Below are 19986 nucleotides of genomic sequence, written 5' to 3'. Positions count from 1 at the left end.
AAGTACATAAAAGATTTTTACAAGGAGGAGGGAGAAAAATTGTTCTTATTAACCTCTGAGGATAGGACAAGAAGCAATGGGCTTAAATTGCAGCCAGGGTGGCTTAAGTTGGACATTAGGAAAAACTTCCTGTCAGAGTGGTTAAGCACTGGAATAAATTGCCTAGGGAGGTTGTGGAATCGCCATCATTGGGGATTTTTAAGAGCACGCTGGTCAAACACCTGTCAGGGATGGTCTAGATCAGTGCTTCTCAAGCTATCCAATGTGGGGGACCGGCAATTTTTTTTCCCCAATGTGCGCGCAGACTGGCACTGGCCTGTAGACCACCACTTTGAGTAGCATTGGTCTAGATAATACTTAGTCTGCCTTGAGTGCAGGGGACTGGACTAGATGACTTGTTGAGGTCCCTTCCAGTTCTATGATTCTATGAACCAAAGGAGTCACTTTGGGGGATTCTCCCTCTCATTGTAAACCTGAGACAGCTGCCTTGGGGACAAAGTTGTTTGATGCTCCAGCCTTTATACAGTCTCTTCTGGGAGTGCCCCCTTTCATGGGATGGGCCTTGTTTTAGTTTTTGGCAAGTGTGACCCCAGGGGCTCTGAGACTGGGCCTTCTTCATAGAATCATAGACTATCAGGGTTAGAAGGGACCTCAGGAGGTCATCTAGTCCATCCCCCTGCTCAAAGCAGGGCCAATCCCCAACTAAATCCTCCCAGCCAGGGCTTTGTCAAGCCTGATCTTAAAAACCTCAAAGGAAAGAGATTCCACCACCTCCCTAGGTAACCCATTCCAGTGTTTCACCACACTCCTAGTGAAAAAGTTTTTCCTAATATCCAACCTAAACCTTCCCCACTGCAACTTGACACCATTACTTCTTGTTCTGTCATCTGCTACCACTGAGAACAGTCTAGATCCATCCTCTTTGGAACCCCCTTTCAGGTAGTTGAAAGCAGCTATCAAACCCTGCCTCATTCTTCTCTTCTGCAGACTAAACAATCCCACTTCCCTCAGCCTCTCCTCATAAGTCATGTGTTCCAGTCCCCTAATCATTTTTGTTGCCCTCCACTAGACGCTTTCCAATTTTTCCACATCCTTCTTGTAGTGTGGGGCCCAAAACTGGACACAGTACTCCAGATGAGCCCTCACCAATGTCGAACAGAGGGAAACAATCACATCCCTTGATCTTCTTGTCTCAGCACACCTTGTTTCTTTCTGTGACTCCCCAATGAGTCCAAATGAGTAGATACTCTTGATAGAGACTGAACATAAGAACATCCCACTGCATCAGACCAATGGTCCATCTAGCTCAGTGGCCAATGCCAGGCCCCCCAGAGGGAATGAACAGAACAAGTGATCATCAAGCGATCCATCCCCCGTCACCCACCCCAGCTTCTGGCAAACAGAGGCTAGAGACACCATCCCTGCCCATCCTGCCTGTGACACTGGCAAATGAAGTGTTAGCTCTTGCAAAAGCCCCCATGTCTTAACTGAACACGGACAAATGCATTGCTGGAATCAGTCTGGCTAACCTGTGCTAGTATTGTTAAAACAGGCATTAGGATTATAAGAATGTGTTTAGACTTTATTGAATGCTTGTGAGTTGCTGCCTGGGTTAATATCTGACTAGTTGCATTGTGAGCCTCTGTGGCTATGTAAATCACCAGAAAGAAGAGAGACTCTACCTATGTGAAGTGCTGGTTGGCAATAAAATGCATTACACCCTGCCTGGGAGAAATGGTCAATCAACACCAGATAGAGTATTATGGGATGTTAAAGACAGCAAAAGACTGTTGTTGTGCTCTTGACTTCCCATTAGCTGAGTTTGCAGGTCACAGCACATGGCAGGAAGGGGATAAAAAAACCCATATAGAAGGAACTGATTATCTGTATGCTGCTTGGGACTCCCAGGGGCAAAGTTTCAAGGCATAAGCAAGAGATCCCCAGCTGCTTAGCCTGGATTAGTCCTAAAGAATATATAGAAGTTGCTTATTATAGAAACTTCTATTACCTTTCGAAATTTAAGACTGTAACTCTTCTGCATCTATATGATTACCTGCTTTAACTCTGTAAACAACTCTCATTTCCTTTTAAATAAATCTTAATATAGGTTACTACAGGACTGGCTACAAGTGTGGTCTTTGCTGTGAGAGCTAAGATTCAACTGACCTAAGTAAGTGACTGGTCCTTTGGGACTGACAGTAACCTGAACATTGCTGTGATTTGTGGTGTTAGGCAATGTGGTTTCTGAACCAGGGATCTGGGGCCCCCTGGAGGGCCATGAGCAGGTTTCAGGGGGGCTGCCAGCATTAGACTCGCTGAGGTCCAGGGCAGAAAGCTGAAGTCCCAGCTCATGGGCTGAAGCCCAGGGCCCTGAGCCCCACCACCCAGGGCTGAAGCCAAAGCCTAAGCAATGTAGCTTTATGGGGGCCCTGTGGCATGGGACCCCAGGCAGCTGCCCTGCTCACTACCCCCTAACACCAGACCTGGCTTTTAAATGCAGAAAACCAGTTATTGTAGCCCATGTGGGCCGTGGAGTTTTTATAGCATGTTGGGGGGGGGGCATCAGAGAAAAAAAGGTTGAGAACCCCCTGGTGTAAGGCACCATCTGTCACAAAGGTAGGGTCACCTGCGTGGTGAGATCTATGGGATAACCCAAGGGGACTGTCTGTAATGGACAAAAATCATGGAAAAATCATGGAGCAGGTCCTCAAAGAATCAATCCTGAAGCACTTAGAGGAGAGGAAAGTGATCAGGAACAGTCAGCATGGATTCACCAAGGGAAGGTCATGCCTGACTAATCTAATTGCCTTTTATGATGAGATTACTGGTTCTGTGGATGAAGGGAAAGCAGTGGATGTATTGTTTCTTGACTTTAGCAAAGCTTTTGACACGGTCTCCCACAGCATTCTTGTCAGCAAGTTAAGGAAGTATGGGCTGGATGATGCACTATAAGGTGGGTAGAAAGCTGGCTAGATTGTCGGGCTCAACGGGTAGTGATCAATGGCTCCATGTCTAGTTGGCAGCCGGTGTCAAGTGGAGTGCCCCAGGGGTCGGTCCTGGGGCCCGTTTTGTTCAATATCTTCATAAATGATCTGGAGGATGGTGTGGATTGCACTCTCAGCAAATTTGCGGATGATACTAAACTGGGAGGAGTGGTAGATACGCTGGAGGGGAGGGATAGGATACAGAAGGACCTAGACAAATTGGAGGATTGGGCCAAAAGAAATCTAATGAGGTTCAATAAGGATAAGTGCAGGGTCCTGCACTTAGGATGGAAGAATCCAATGCACCGCTACAGACTAGGGACCGAATGGCTCGGCAGCAGTTCTGCGGAAAAGGACCTAGGGGTGACAGTGGACGAGAAGCTGGATATGAGTCAGCAGTGTGCCCTTGTTGCCAAGAAGGCCAATGGCATTTTGGGATGTATAAGTAGGGGCATAGCGAGCAGATCGAGGGACGTGATCGTTCCCCTCTATTCGACACTGGTGAGGCCTCATCTGGAGTACTGTGTCCAGTTTTGGGCCCCACACTACAGGAAGGATGTGGATAAATTGGAAAGAGTACAACGAAGGGCAACGAAAATGATTAGGGGTCTAGAGCACATGACTTATGAGGAGAGGCTGAGGGAGCTGGGATTGTTTAGTCTGCAGAAGAGAAGAATGAGGGGGGATTTGATAGCTGCTTTCAACTACCTGAAAGGGGGTTTCAAAGAGGATGGCTCTAGACTGTTCTCAATGGTAGCAGATGACAGAACGAGGAGTAATGGTCTCAAGTTGCAATGGGGGAGGTTTAGATTGGATATTAGGAAAAACTTTTTCACTAAGAGGGTGGTGAAACACTGGAATGCGTTACCTAGGGAGGTGGTAGAATCTCCTTCCTTAGAGGTTTTTAAGGTCAGGCTTGACAAAGCCCTGGCTGGGATGATTTAACTGGGACTTGGTCCTGCTTTGAGCAGGGGGTTGGACTAGATGACCTTCTGGGGTCCCTTCCAACCCTGATATTCTATGATTCTATGATTTAATTCCATGTTAATGCTGTTACAGTGCCTGAAGCGTTTACAATTGATACTTGGTTGGTGAAATCTACATATAGATCTCACGATCAATTTGGGGTTTGTGCCCTGCTTCTTACCAGTCTGCTTGAGGCTGGTGCTCGTGCTCTCAAGTCACTGAAGACAGTGTTACAGAAACTTATGGGCACAACGCCACCAGCAGCAATTTGCAGCAATGCAGAGCAGGCTTTACAGTGACACAGTGTGGGCCAAATGGTCTATGGACTCAGTCAAGCCTCAGTTCTCCTCCAGTGCACATCAGCATCCCTGCAACCTTCAAGGAGGGTCAAGGCTGCCACTCCTTCAGTGATGATGGATCTCCAGCATAGAATCACCCAAACCCCAGGACCCGCCTTATCTCCTGAGACAGAGGGTGCACAACATATCCTGGAGGGGGGGCAGGGCAGGAAAATATATAACAAAACACACCTTCTGGGAGTCATCCCTCAGGAAGTGAAGGCGACAGGCATTGTGGTGGCAGTAAAGGGGAAGGGGATGGAGTGGGAGCAGCACTCTCAAAGGCAATGCTGCCAGTGGGTCACCCCACCACATCAGGCATGGGGCTCATAGAGGGCCATTTCCTGGGTCTGGGTGCCTGTGAAGGGCTATATAAACCCCACACTGGCATAGAAGGGGTAAAACTGCTACTTTAGTCTGGACTGGCCCAGCCCCTCCACACCTGCAAACCATGCTAGGACTGGAGCAGGAGTTAACAGGAGAGACCTACTCTACTCAGAGGGGAGCAACGCTAGGAAGGGAACAGTCTGTGGAGCATCTCCAGCCACAAAGAGAGGGTTTCTTTTCTTTCATTCCTTTTCTTACCCTTGTTTTCCGACAGTTGGCTCTTTCAGCTGGTACCCCAAGAGAGGAAGCACCACAGAAGGCCTGAGGCCCAGCAGTTTGGCACTAGTTTGATGGACTGGATGGCCTCTCACTGGGGGCTGCCAGCAGCCTGGCACATGGAGTAGATACGGGGCGGCCTGGGGAAGAGGAAGCGGGGCAGCATCCCAGACAGCACTCCGAGAAGGGAAATGGAGAGGGGATGAGGGGCACTGCAGTGAACTCAGCACCCATCCTAAAGGCCATTGGCAGAAAGTTATCCTCTCCCTGGCCTACGGGGGTCAGACAGTGACACAGAGAACCCTTGGCAAAGGGTGACTTGGTCTTCGACAGCAGCTCTCACCTGAGACCTGCCATCACAGCAAACACATCTCTTAGAGGATGATCATGTGAGGTGTGTACAGAAAACTCATAACTGGTCAAGACTCAATGACAGAGATCAACGTATGGGTCATATGTAAGGAACAAAGCATTTATATTGAAAATCTACTTTATGGACTCGGAATGAAAAAAAATCAATCACCAAGAGGATTGGCCCATCCACCCAAGAGGGAGTCGTCACTTCCCACTAGTCAGCTGCAAGGTAACGCAAGGCTCAAGTGATCTGCCTTGCTCCCTCCCAAACTGTCAATGGAAAACCATTTGGGGCACCACCAAACACCTGAAATTGGGGGGGGGAGGGAGCTGAAGGTAACACAAATTTGTAGATCATCTGCAGGGCCGTCCTGGGGGGGAGCAAGCAAGTGGGGCAATTTGCCCCGGGCCCCCCCATGAGAGTTTTCAGGGGCCCCCCAGGAGAATTTTCGGCGGCAGGTTCTTCAGTGCCACCGAACACACACACCGAACACAGTGAAGGACCCACCGCCGAAGACCCGCCGCCGCTTCTTCTGCTCCAGGTCTTCAGCGGCAATTCGGAGGCAAGGGTCCTTCCACTCCATGTCTTCGGCAAAGTGCCCTGAAGACCTGGAGTTGAAGGACCCCCGCCACCGAAGACCCCAGACCCCCTGAATCCTCTAGGCGCCCCTGATTCATCTGAAATATGAATACTGTAAAGGTACATGTTACATGTGTATGGTATGGAGGGGCAGGCCAGAGCATATAGGGGAGGGGGCATGTTTGGAGGAGGGGCAGACTGGGCGGAGCTAGAGCATGTCTGGACCAGGGTCAGGGGGCCCAGCTGGAAGTAGCAGTGAGCTCAGTGGGCAGCTCAGGCTACATCACCAAGGTGGCATGTGCCATATCGTATGCTGCTGCTGCCTGTAATAAGTGTGTGCAGCAGCCTAGGACAGGAGACAGCAACTGGCTCCTACAGTGCTAAGAGAGGGCTGCAGGGGATGGACAAGAAGGGGAGGTGGAGCTGGAAACGGTGGCAGAAGGAGAAGGAGAAGGTGGGGAAGGAGAGAGACATTTGAAAGCATGACCATTATTCCCATTCCACCATAACAAAAAGTACAGGAGAGGGGAGCAGCACTTCAGAATCACCCAGCAACTACGTGGAGAGAGCACTGGACGGGGACTATTCTTGGCTCTGCCACGGGCCTGCTGGGTGACCTTGGGTAAGTCATTGCACTTCTCTGTGCCTCTGATTGCAAACTTATGTGAGATCCACAACTGCCTATAGGGCTGCTAACTCCTCCAGCCAACATCGCTCTGTGGAGAAACCTAGGAAATTCACTTACAAAAGAAACTTTTATGAATGCAGGATTTAAGGTTGCCCGGAGCTATCTGGTGCCCCTCCAGAAGAGACATCAGCAAAACTCAAACTTGTAATAATCAGGAAATGCAGAGATAAGGTACACACCAATGTAATCCTAATTCTGACCCACGTGAGCAATGACCCTTTCTTTACTCCTACAAAACTCCTATGTGCACCTAGTCATTTGAGATAGTGCCTATCGAGAAAACGACAACCATGGCACAGAATCAAGCACTTTATCTTTGCTACAATGGAATTTGTTTTTTTGTGAGCTACACTTTACAGGAGCTACTGACACCTGTTCTACACTCAGACACTGTGCCTGCTCCCCAGCAACAGCCACACCCTTCACCCTCTACCTTTCAGTACATCTACACCTAACTGAGTGAGTGTAGCTGGAGTGCAGCAGAGAACACCCAGTGGCTGCATGAATAACTTACACCCTGCACAAACATAACCTGCTCACTCCCATCTCTTCTCTGTATGTCTCAGAGCTGCTGTTGTTATTTATGCACACAGGCTTTCACACCTGTTATTGCTGGCAAGACCCAGTCCAGTTACAGGACTGAACCCTTATTTTCCCATCACATGGGACAGTCTCAGCTGAGGGCGAGATGAGAAGGGGAGGAGGTACAAAGGGAAAAGAATTGTTGTCCCCAGGATATCAAAGAGATGTATTTTTAATTGGTTCTAAAAGAAATGATCTCACCCACCTTGTCTCGCCAAGAGACCTGAAAGTGGCAGGAGACAAACAGGAAGACAGAGCTCAGGACTCTAAACCAAACATTTATAAGCCCCTGGAAGAAACAACATTTCCCTTCTGCACCTGGATATGTTTGTGTCCTATATGAGGTACCACCCCATTCCTTTCACAGCAGCAAGGGGAGACTGCAGCCAGCCAGATGGTCCTTCCCTATCCTGGGATGTGTGTTGTGAGGAAGTTTGTGTGTGGTGGGTACATGGGCGAGTACCCAAACAGCTAGACCCATCTGCAGATTGGAAAGCCAGAGCAACCATAGCACAGCATGGTGGCTCTGGGCAGGGGTAGCAGTTCTGGAGCCGGGCCTCTGCCCCTCTAAGTCCACGGCAGATGGCTCTGGCAGCATCAAGTGGGTCCATCACTGCAGGGGAAGATTAGGGTAGTGTCTGAGATCGGGGTCAGGATTGCCGGGAGTGGGGGGGTGGGGTGATGTCCATGCCGAGGAATGGAATTCACCTCCCCACCCCTCTGCAGAGCCCAGCAACTAGGGATTTATCCAGTGAAGTGAATTTCACTCTGGGTGACTTTGAGGCAGCCACTGAAAGATCTTTGTGCCTTAGGCTGTACACTGGTCAAAGGAGTTTACTATATTCCCTCCCCAGACTTCCAGGAGCAGCCAGAGATAAATGGTGGGTTATGGGAATTAGAAGATGAAAATTCATTAAGAACAATGATATTTGTGTGTTTATTATTAAATCCCCAGACACCCACCAATCCACTTCCTTCTTCTGATGAGCTATAAATATCTAAGGAAAAGGAGTACTTGTGGCACCGTAGAGACTAACAAATTTATTAGAGCATAAGCTTTCGTGAGCTTATGCTCTAATAAATTTGTTAGTCTTTAAGGTGCCACAAGTACTCCTTTTCTTTTTGCGAATATAGACTAACATGGCTGCTACTCTGAAATATCTAAGGGATTCAGCTACTGATCCTGCAGTGAGTTCCTGCCCCTCTCCACTTTCTATAGCAGCACTTTTAAGAACAGGCCAGGGAAATGTGTAAATGCTTCGAACCAAATTCTAGAAGCTGCTAAGCATGCACAAATGAAACCTAGGTTCCGTCTCTCCAAGGACCTGGCCCCTAGTGCAAAATAATAGACACTCGCTGTTGCTGCTAGCAGGCTGGCTTACAGGACAACTGACACAGTTGCTGGCAAAAAGCACTTTATTTCCCTTCCCACAGCCATACATATACAGCACTTGTTTATTCCTTTTCTGTTGTTTATCACCCAATGTTCTCATTATACTTATCTTTGGGTTCCATTATCTTATGGTGGTGAAGACTCTCAGGTGCTGCTTATCTCATTAGTCCTTAGTTCAGCCAAAGTTTAGTCCTCAGTCCAGCCAAAATCTTCTGGCCTTGTCCTTTATCTCTTGTACTGTTATTTTCCATTACTTGGCACACATTTCTAAAACATCTGATACTCAGCATTTCCCACATCTCCCCCTTTTTGTTAAAAAGCAGCTTGAATCATCCGTGACATTCCCCAACGCATACATTGAACTATATATGGACCACACAAACAAATTATACCAATACAGATACCAATTAATAAAAGAGTGTGCTGTAATGATGTTATCCATATTGTGTTCTAACTTTGCAAATAATTCATGAACAGAGTGAGAATGATCTGACAAATTAACACAACACATACCCTCAAAATCTTCACATCCGTGTCCATGTGCTAATAATAAAAATTCAGTTGCAGCACTATTATATAAAACTGCATGGCAAATGCTATCTACATTGATTAATAACTCAGTTAATATTTCAAAAATTAGATTAAACTGTTTAATACTCCAACACACTAATTTCTCTAAATTAAAAGCATTTTCCCATAATAGCAACACCAGGGATGCTTAAGCAATAGAAAATCAATCGCAGCTCGATTATCTAAAATGGCATTTCTTAATTCCTGTTGTTCCATACTTAAAAGAGCAATTGCCTGTAATACAGCATTAAGCGCTTTAACAGCAAAACAAGCTAATGCATTCAAAGTTTGCACCGTGTAATAAGTTGCAAAGCCAGGAATGCCTGCAACAGCATTCAGCAAAGTCAAATATTCTGAGTGACTATATAAGGTAACATCGGCGGAACACGTATTTTGCAGGGCCGTGCTCCGCCTATTTCGCTGCTGATTCTTTCCGGGCAACAAAAGGGTCATTTGGCTAAGACAGCACAAGGTATTATGATTTAGATTGGCAGGAATATAACTAAAGGTTCGTGCGCCGCAGGTAAAAAAACCAACCAGACGGCAAAATAATATGTCCATAATTAAAAGAAACATTAACCGCATTAGTACAATTCAAAAGGGGGGGCACTTACGGTTTGGCAGCCCATGGGTACTTTTGCGCGTGTGCAATTAACCACTCACGCACACCTTACATTATGTGCCCCGGCTGGATACGGGGTATGTAAAATTAGGGCCCCAGGGGACAAGGAGTAATTGGCGGGGCCCCAATTTGCCATATTTGAATACTGTGAAGACAAATTGGCATAAGCTGCAAGCATGGTGTGACTGCCAATTTCTTTGGGATGATGACATATGGGAACAAGACAAGTGCCCAGTAGAATCATAGAGAATCATAGAATATCAGGGTTGGAAGGGACCCCAGAAGGTCATCTAGTCCAACCCCCTGCTCAAAGCAGGACCAAGTCCCAGTTAAATCATCCTAGCCAGGGCTTTGTCAAGCCTGACCTTAAAAACCTCTAAGGAAGGAGATTCTACCACCTCCCTAGGTAACGCATTCCAGTGTTTCACCACCCTCTTAGTGAAAAAGTTTTTCCTAATATCCAATCTAAACCTCCCCCATTGCAACTTGAGACCATTACTCCTCGTTCTGTCATCTGCTACCATTGAGAACAGTCTAGAGCCATCCTCTTTGAAACCCCCTTTCAGGTAGTTGAAAGCAGCTATCAAATCCCCCCTCATTCTTCTCTTCTGCAGACTAAACAATCCCAGCTCCCTCAGCCTCTCCTCATAAGTCAAGTAGTTAAGTTAAGTAGTTTCCCGGCTGCCACAAAATTAAACAAACAAAAGTGTGTAACATTGGCTATCAATGCTAGATGTTCCCATAGGTTATACGTCATTCGCACACGTAGGGGTACAAGGAGTCCCCCCTGTAACCCAAGCAATACCACTATAACAATATCGATAACCCACATCCTCATTTTGGAAATAAACAGGATATGGCCACAAGCACAACCTCCTCTGATGCTTCCCCTCCAAGCGCGGGACCTTATTCTCCGGGGGCTCTCCCCCCTTCTAATAAAGGAAGAAGAGGAGTTATATCCTGATTTGTGATGCCACAAAGGGGGCGAAGCCATTGCAGTTTACCTAGCAGTTTTTGTGCATCATACAGTGTGCAAACATGAGGAGAGATTTTCAACTGCTGGGGGCGTACGGTGCAGTTAGTGATCCAAAGTCCCAAATACAAAAAGGGGCTTTAGTCTGACCTCTTTTCTGGGGCAATCCTGTTTTAAATGACCCATCTTTCCACACTAATAACACGCCCCCTCCCTTCCTCTACGCCAATTCGACTTGGAGGTATTCAAGGCTACCGCCAAGGCGCGTGCATGAATCTTTGCCTTATCCTCCTCCTCCACCAAGGGGGCACGAGTGCAGGCTTCAATCATGTCGACTAGAGAGGCCGATTTTGGTAAAGTCACCAAAATCTTCTTACACGTGGGGTTAGCATTTTGAAGGGCTAAATCTACCCCCAATGCCGATCTGGCACCTAGTGTTAAATTAGGGGCCCTATCCAATGCCGTCCTCAGGCGGTCCAAAAAAAGGGCAAAAGATTCGCCCGCTCCCTGCGTGACCTTTAAATAAGGGGGTGAAGGGGTGCCCAAATCAGGGAGCTCTTTGAATGCCTCCAATGCTAGAAGCTGAGACTGTTGTAATATTTGGGGTACCAATCGCGCTTGTAGCTGAGGCTCTTCAAATCGCCCCTGTCACGTGCTCAGCCTTTTTTCTCCATGAATCCTTCCATAATAATCTCTGTGTGGGTGTTAACAACATGTCTGCAAATTTCTGGGCGTCAAAGGGACACATCGCTTGCCCCGAGAATATTTGTTCTAATAACGCTTGTACATACAGATTTTTCAAGCCATACGCCACAATAGCTTACTGAGCCTCCCTCATCAATCTCCAATCTAACGGCACCTAAGATTTAACCCCCTCCCTTGATACCGATACCGGGAAAGTAGCCGGCATGGCATCCAAAAATTCCCCTTCAATTATAGCATCCTTTATCAATCCATGCCAGCACTTAATTGGGTCAGGAGATCCCGCTCCTCTCCCCCCCATCCCTCCAAATCACCCCTGTCCCCCGTTCTTCTTGCCCTCGTCCAATTGAAGAACACGTAGGTGGCGGAGGTTTCACTTTTGGTCGAACTGGTTGCGTAGCGGGGGCATAAATTTTGCGATATCCTTCCTCTGCTGTCGGTCGCAACTCTCCCTCGAGAGTGAGGTGCTCCGTACAACCATAATACCCACACAACCTACAAATACGGGGCAAACGTGAGGGGTCAGGTATGCCGTGCTCTTGAAGCTGTTGCAGCAAATGTGATTGTGATGATCCTTGCGGTCTGTTTTCCTTTCTATCCAGCTCACCCATCATCTGTCGAGCTGCAATACCTTCCTTATATAACCACCGAATTATCTGGTCCTGCATCAAGTTATCAAACTCTCCAGTTTTAGGCAAGTCAATAATCCGAACGTGTCGGGGAGGGGCTGATGGCACAACCGCGGGCGGCAATCCTGACCCCCCTTGTAACGGGTTCTCTGGATTGCCCGATGACAATTCCCCTGACACCGGCTGATCCACGGCCATCGGTTCGCCCCGATCTGAGTCGTCATCCTTCAAGGGCAACGGTACCTCACTGGGGTCCAACGGCGCCAAAGGAATCATAGGCGTTGTTTTACCAAAAAAGTCTTTTGCTCCTACCGTGAAGGCCCCTTTCGCTGATGATTCTAATGCCTCGCGTAAGGCAATACGCGCCCCTGCCTGAGCCGCTGCGGTGGTAACGGCTCGATGAACAGTCCGCCAGATAGGGCTCAAGGCAGTAGCTTCTTTATTTCCGACCCCCACAAAGTCCCACAAGTCTTCCCCCACTGTTTTCCACACCGAGGAGTCAAACACATTCTTTGCATTAACCAGGAAACCCCGTCGCCTTCCCCACCAAAGCAATTTTTGCAGAGCTTCTGGGGAAAATTTTTCTCCCTGGTTATTAATCAGATTGCTTAAGACCTTAAACAAGGCCTGATCATCTGCTGATGCTGCCGCTCCCATTATGAGAGATATTCCCCGCCGCTCACCTTTCAGTGGGAGCTCCCCCGCCTCTTGGGCGTCCCGGTTCCTCACCCAAACGGAGGACACCGGCAGCGGCGGTCCCTGCTATTTCTTCCTCTGTCCGTGGTATCAAATTCACAGAATTCTATCACGTCAGGGTCACCATTTGTTGCTGCTAGCAGGCTGGCTTACAGGACAGCTGACACAGTTGCTGGTAAAAAGCACTTTATTTCCCTTCCCACAGCCATATATATACAGCACTTGTTTATTCCTTTTCTGTTGTTTATCACTCAATGTTCTCATTATACTTATCTTTGGGTTCCATTATCTTGTGGTGGTAAAGACTCTCAGGTGCTGCTTATCTCATTAGTCCTTAGTTCAGCCAAAGTTTAGTCCTCAGTCCAGCCAAAATCTTCTGGCCTTGTCCTTTATCTCTTGTACTGTTATTTTCCATTACTTGGCACACATTTCTAAAACATCCGATACTCAGCATTTCCCACAACTCGCCAGAAATATGAAATGGCCACTTCATAACTGATAGAATGTTATTTATCTATTGACTTCTGGGAATTCCCAGTAAAAGAAACAACCCAATGAAGGCGATACCCTGAGGGAAAGGCCTCATTTGTCTTTACAAATTGGTATAATCTAATCTGGAACTTTATACACTAAAATACCTTATTCATAAAATATCAGGGTTGGAAGGGACTTCAGGAGGTCATTTAGTACAACCCTGCTGCTCAAAGCAGGACCAAACCCCAATTTTTGCCCCAGATCCCTAAATGGCCCCCTCAAGGATTGAACTCACAACCCTGGGTTTAGCAGGCCAATGCTCAAACCACTGAGCTATCCCTCCTCCCCTTTGTAGCCTTACGGCTATTGTCTAATGTCACTACAGGGCAGAATTCAGGTTGGGTGCCTTAGCTGTGAATTCTATCCCCTAGCATATTGTGATTGCTGTTAAGTGGGTTTGGCAACATTCATTTTGTCCATTTCTCTTTTTTTATTTCAATTGACAATATTTATATTTATTTTAAGCTCTTTTTTCAATGTTTACAATTTCAACGTTCAGAGCTATGGGAAATTCTGGGGGTGGTCAGACAACAATTATTTAATTACAGTAAATGTTGAGATTCCCAAAGCCAAATCTTTTTAAGTGTTCAAACACAAATTGTCAATGTCACAAGCAAAATATACAGTGTAAATATCCTTAAAATCAAAACCTATTTGAAGCATTTCTGTATTTTACCTATATAAATATTTTTTTCCAATCTGTGTGTGTGTGTGTACAGTGAAATCAACATTTACTGCAATTTATTAATAAAAATCCAATCCCTTCAAGTGTAATTTTAAGTAACTACATGCTTTAATTCTTTCACTTCCTGGACTGTAATGCTTCCGTTGAGAATAATTACACTCTCCCCGTGATGTATTTTACTCTCAGTACCATAACCCTATCATGGATGTAGCTCCTGTCTGGGAGCTCTGCTGAGGCCAGTGGCATTATGATCAGAAGGTGACACTCTGACACATGAGCAGAGACCCATGGGGGAGGGTGGAAGATGAGGTAACATGGAGGTTAAAAGGGTTGAACATGGCCCTACAGATTGTGGGGAGCAAACTCCCTCTCCGCCTCTCCTCTCTCCCACCTCCCAGAGTTGGTAACTCTGATAAATCGTTCCCTGCAATCTAATTAGCCGCAGTATGAGACACAGCAATTAACACAGGTGCCTTAGGGGCTGCAGCGCCAAACCCCTGCCTGGGTGAGGGGGATGAAGAACTGCAGTAGAAACGGATTAGGCTGGGAGAGTGCACAGCTGATGTGGGACTGGGAGCTGAGTTGACCAAGAGGCCAGAACTCATGGGGGGTTGGGACAAGAAGTCAACAGGACTGGGTAGAGGCACTTCTGTGTAATTTCCCCATTTACCATCCTGCCATGTATTTAATTTAGAAACTTTTCATTCACATTTAAACACAGTGGAGCTAAGCTGTGTTGATGCATTTCCACTTACAGTGGTATAATTTTAATTAGGTGCTTAATCAGATGCTTATGCAACAAAAAGCAGTCAATAATTAGTGTTCTTTCCTTAATTAACTTGACTGTGTGCTGAACCAAGCTTTTTTTTTTTAAAAAAAAAAAGATGGCTTGAGCAAGTGTCAAAATTTCAGGCATTAAGAAATGGAAAGTTGGTTTCAGTTCATTTCTCATGTGTTTATCTCGTAATTTTAATTTTAGTTTTGAATCAGTATTAATACCATGTTGTTTTAATAGCATTAGAGTCTATTTGTTTAATTGTTTGCAAGATTTCATTGGATATTGTGAACCAGCAGTCTTAACCTTTTATTTTGAGATTGCTAAATACAATCCAGCGCACCACTCCTGAAAGATTGCAAGCACTGGCTGGTGGCATGCTCCCTAGCGAGCAAACAACTGATGAGCCCTTTCGCCCTAAAATCGCTTTTGGATCTTTGACATTGCTTTATCCACCCCACCAGAAAATGCTATAGGCACCAGGTAATTACAGCATACCTTCACTAGGTATAGTTCTACCAGCTATGTGCCAAAATTGAAATGGTTCTGTTTGTTTTAACTTTCATTCAGCTTTGCAATTATTAGATCTCATGTAAAAACTGGAACTGAAATAACCAAAGCAAGTTAAGAAAAGAGTGGCGTCAGGCACAGGTGGGAGTTAAACGATAAAGGGAAAGAACTCAGAGCCCCAGACCCCCGATGTGATATCGGTTAATGCAGTCCTAGGATGGGTCAGGCGAGGTATTTCCGGTAGACACAGGGAAGGGTTAGTACTGCTATACAAGCAGCAAAGAGTCCTGTGGCATCTTATAGACTAACAAACATACTGGAGCATAAGCTTTTGTGGGTGAATACCCACTACGTCACACAGTGCTCTGTGTGACGTAGTGGGTATTCACCTAGGAAAGCTTATGTTCCAATATGTCTGTTAGTCTATAAGGTACCACAGGACCCTTTAATGCTTTTACAGATCCAGACTAACACAGCTACCCCTCTGATACTGCTACACAAGGCACTGATGAGACCTCATCTGAAATACTGTGGGCCATTCTGGTCTCCCATGTTTAAGAAGGATGAATTCAAAGTGGAACAGGTGCAGAGAAGGGCTACTAGGATGATCCAAGCAATGGAAAATCTGCCATATGAGAGGAGACTCAAAGAGCTTGACTTGTTTAGCCTAAGCTAAAGAGGGCTGAGGGGAGATATGATTGCTCCCCATAAATACATCAGAAGGATAAATACCAGAGAGGAGAGGAGTTATTTAGGTTAAGCACCAACGTTGGCACTAGAACAAATGGATATTGGCCATCAACAAGTTTTGGCTTGACATTAGGCGAAGGTTTCTAACCATCAGAATGAAGTTTAGGAACAGCCTTCCAAGGGGAACAGCGGGGGCAAAAAACCTAACAGACTTCAAGACTGAGCTCAATGCCTTCATGGAGGGGATGGTATGATGGGACTGCCTACAATGGCATGTAGCTGATCTGCAACAGCTAGCAGCAAATATCTCCAAAGACTGGTGATGGGACACTAGATGGGAAGGGCTCTGAGTTACTACAGAGAATTCTTTCCCAGGTGTCTTGCTGCTGGGTCTTGCCCACATACTCAGGGTCTAACTGACTGCCATAATTGGGGATGGGAAGGAATTTTGCCCAGACTCAGATTGGCAGAGACCCTGGGGGTTTGGTTTTTTTTGCCTTCCTCTGCAGCATGAGGCATGGCATGGGTCATTTGCAGGTTTAAACTAGTGTGAATAATGGATTTTTTGGGTAACTTGAAGTCTTTAAATCATGATTTGAGGACTTCATTAACTCAGCCAGAGGTTAGGGATCTATTACAGGAGTGGGTGAGTGAGGTTCTGTGGCCTGCGATGTGCAGGAGGTCAGACTAGATGATCATGATGGTCCCTTCTGGCCTCAAAGTCTGTGAGTCTATAAACTGTGCTTTCCATTGCATAGACACTGATGGAGATCAGAGCCCTATCGTGCAGCACATGGCAGAGAACCTGACTGAGATCAGGATCCCCATTGTGCTGGGCACTGCACAGACAGAGAGGGACAGTCCTTGCCCCAAAGAGATCACAATCCAACTAGACAATGGGTAGGAGGAAAACAGAGAGGGGCTGTGATTTTCCCAACGTCATCAATGAGGTCAGTGAGAGCCAGGAACAGACCCCGGTAACTCCAGAGCCCCATCACCCACAGCTCAGAAAGGTCCCCAAACCCCTTTGTATTAGGCTGCAGGAAGAGGTGGTTTGTCCATGGATGCACAGGCTGTCTTGGCAGGGCAGCTCAGCTGCCGTCCCTGCACATGGATGGGGGTGTGTCATGGGTCAGGAGAAGTCCATGTCCAGTCCTGTGGTGCTGTGCTCCTGGCTCATTGCTCCAGCACTCACTGCTGCCCCTCCGTTACCAGCTGTACTGTTCAGCCAGCCCCAGACCTCAGTGAGGTCACTATCCCACCCTCACCCCAAACCAGGTTTATGGATCTTGCGTATCAGATAGAATACCCTTGCTCGGGGTTCTAGGGGTGTGTCTGTGCGAATTTGCTCTTGTGCTTTTTCAGGGAGTTTGTTGAGCAGATGGTGTAGAAACTCCTGCATAAACCTGGAAATCCTGGATGCCCCATCATCTCAGGCATTGGCACCCTGACAGCAGGATTGTCTGGCTATGTAGAATCCCTCTTCAGGCCCTATGCTACCAGCACTCTCAGCTATCTTCAAGACACCACTGACTTACTGCGGAAACTACAATCTATCGGTGATCTTCCTGAAAACACCATCCTGGCCATTATTGATGTAGAAGCCCTCTACACCGACATTCCACACAAAGATGAACTGCAAGCAGTCAGGAACAGTATCCCCGATAATGTCACGGCAAACCTGATGGCTCAGTTTTGTGACTTTGTCCTCACCCATAACTATTTCACATTTGGGGACAACGTATACCTTCAAATCAGCAGCACTGCTATGGGTACCCGCATGGCCCCACAGTATTTATGGCTGTCTTAGAACAATGCTTCCTCAGCTCTCGTCCCATAATGCCCCATTTATACTTGCGCTACACTGATGATATCTTCATCATCTGGACCCATGGAAAAGAAGCCCTTGAGGAATTCCACCAGGATTTCAACAATTTCCATCCCACCATCAACCTCAGCCTGGACCAGTCCACACAAGAGATCCACTTCCTAGACACTACGGTGCTAATAAACGATGGTCACATAAACACCATCCTATATCGGAAGCCTACTGACCGCTATTCCTACCTACATGCCTCCAGCTTTCATCCAGACCACACCACATGATCCATTGTCTACAGCCAAGCTCTAAGATATAACCACATTTGCTCCAATTCCTCAGACAGAGACAAACACCTACAAGATCTCTATCAAGCATTCTTACAACTACAATACCCACCTGCTGAAGCGAAGAAACAGATTGACAGAGCCAGAAGAGTACTCAGAAGTCACCTACTACAGGACAGGCCCAACAAAGAATGTAACAGAACGTCACTAGCTGTCAACTTCAGCCCCCAACTAAAACCTCTTCAGTGCATCAAGGATCTACAACCTATCCTGAAGGACGACCCATCACTCTCACAGATCTTGGGAGACAGGCCAGTCCTTGCTTACAGACAGCCCCCCAACCTGAAGCAAATACTCACCAGCAACCACACGCCACACAACAAAAACACTAACCCAGGAACCTATCCTTGTAACAAAGCCCGTTGCCAACTCTGTCCACATATCTATTCAGGGGACACCATCATAGGGCCTAATCACATCAGCCACACTATCAGAGGCTCGTTCACCTGCACATCTACCAATGTGATATATGCCATCATGTACCAGCAATGCCCCTCTGCTATGTACATTGGCCAAACCGGACAGTGTCTACGTAAAAGAATAAACAGACACAAATCAGACATCAAGAATTATAACATTCAAAAACCAGTTGGAGAACACTTCAATCTCTCTGGTCACTCAATTACAGACCTAAAAGTTGCAATATTACAACAAAAAAACTTCAAAAACAGACTCCAACGAGAGACTGCTGAATTGGAATTAATTTGCAAACTGGATACTATTAAATTAGGCTTGAATAAAGACTGGGAGTGGATGTGTCATTACACAAAGAAACTATTTCCCCATGTTTATTTCCCCCCCCCACACCGTTCCTCACACATTCTTGTCAACTGTTGAAAATGGCCCACCTTCATTATCATTACAAAAGGTTCCCCCCCCCCGCTCCTGCTGGTAATAGCTCACCTTAACTGATTACTGTCATTATAGTGTGTATGGTAACACCCATTGTTTCATGTTCTCGGTGTATATAAAATCATCCTACTGTATTTTCCACCAAATGCATCCGATAAAGTGAGCTGTAGCTCACGAAAGCTTATGCTCAAATAAATTTGTTAGTCTCTAAGGTGCCACAAGTACTCCAGAGCTAGAAATAGATCCCAGTTCTAGTGCCACCATACTGCTCTTCAGGGTACTGAAGGTCTCTGCCACACTGGTGTTTTAGGCACTGTGCAGAGGTTCTTTTTGCGGATACAGACTAACACAGCTGCTACTCTGAAACATTTGTAGCTCTGTCACAGACAGCCTGGGTGACCTTGGACACGTCAATGTCTCTCCTCCCAACTTTAGTCTATTTGCCTAGCTGCCTACTCACTGGGATCTCCTCTCTCTCCAGAGTTGCTCACCACTAAAACCTGTGTGGGTGTCACCAAAATGAAGGTAGTTATGCTATGGATGGTCTTACAAGAGTGGCTGTGGAGTCTCTTTCCCTGCAAGTTTTTAAGAACAGCTAGGACAAACCTCTGTCCGAGATAATCTATATATACTTGGTCCTGCCTTGGCAGATAGAGATGGACTTGAGGACATTTTAAGGTCCTGTCCAGCCCTACATTTCTATGATGCTATGCAATACATACATATAAAAACACAACATACAGAAAAAAGTCCCACCACAACGTCAGGCAATTCAGAAAAACAACATAAAACTACACTCCACAGCATAAAATGACATAATACAAAGGAAAAGAAAGCATCACAATGCAAACTAAGACACTTAGGACAAAAGTATACAATGCAAAAGAGCTCAACTCAAACCAACACAACACAGACACCAAACAAGCTGAGGCAAAACAATGCACCATAAAACTATGCAATATAGCATGGTGTGATCACAGTTCCAAATGGCACCATGAAAAACAGCTCAGCGTAGAACACAACAGCACAAAAGAGAATTATTTCAATGTAGGCATGGAAGGGATCTTGAGAGGTCATCTACTGAAACCTCCTGT

The 19986-nt window shown here is 46.4% G+C and overlaps 1 protein-coding gene across 8 annotated transcripts in view; it reads right to left on the bottom strand.

Moving 5' to 3' along the window:
• Nucleotides 1–19986, bottom strand: part of LOC119840976 (zinc finger protein 883-like) — a 104946-nt gene that overhangs the window by 21660 nt on the left and 63300 nt on the right. The window contains exon 1 of one of the 8 annotated variants that reach the window (XM_043495328.1): nucleotides 15173–15580. The exons of 5 other annotated variants lie outside the window; for them this stretch is intronic. The gene's annotated coding sequence lies outside the window, so the exon portion shown is untranslated. Of the gene's footprint in view, nucleotides 1–4131; nucleotides 4837–15172; nucleotides 15581–19986 lie in introns of those variants that run through there. 2 more of the 8 variants (XM_043495343.1, XM_043495342.1) reach the window with 2 other exon arrangements.

Source organism: Dermochelys coriacea, chromosome 12 (genome assembly GCF_009764565.3).
Source record: "Dermochelys coriacea isolate rDerCor1 chromosome 12, rDerCor1.pri.v4, whole genome shotgun sequence".
NCBI classification, from domain to species: Eukaryota; Metazoa; Chordata; order Testudines; family Dermochelyidae; genus Dermochelys; species Dermochelys coriacea.
Note: the sequence above shows the minus strand (reverse complement) of the source record. Positions and strands in the feature narration are given on the sequence as shown.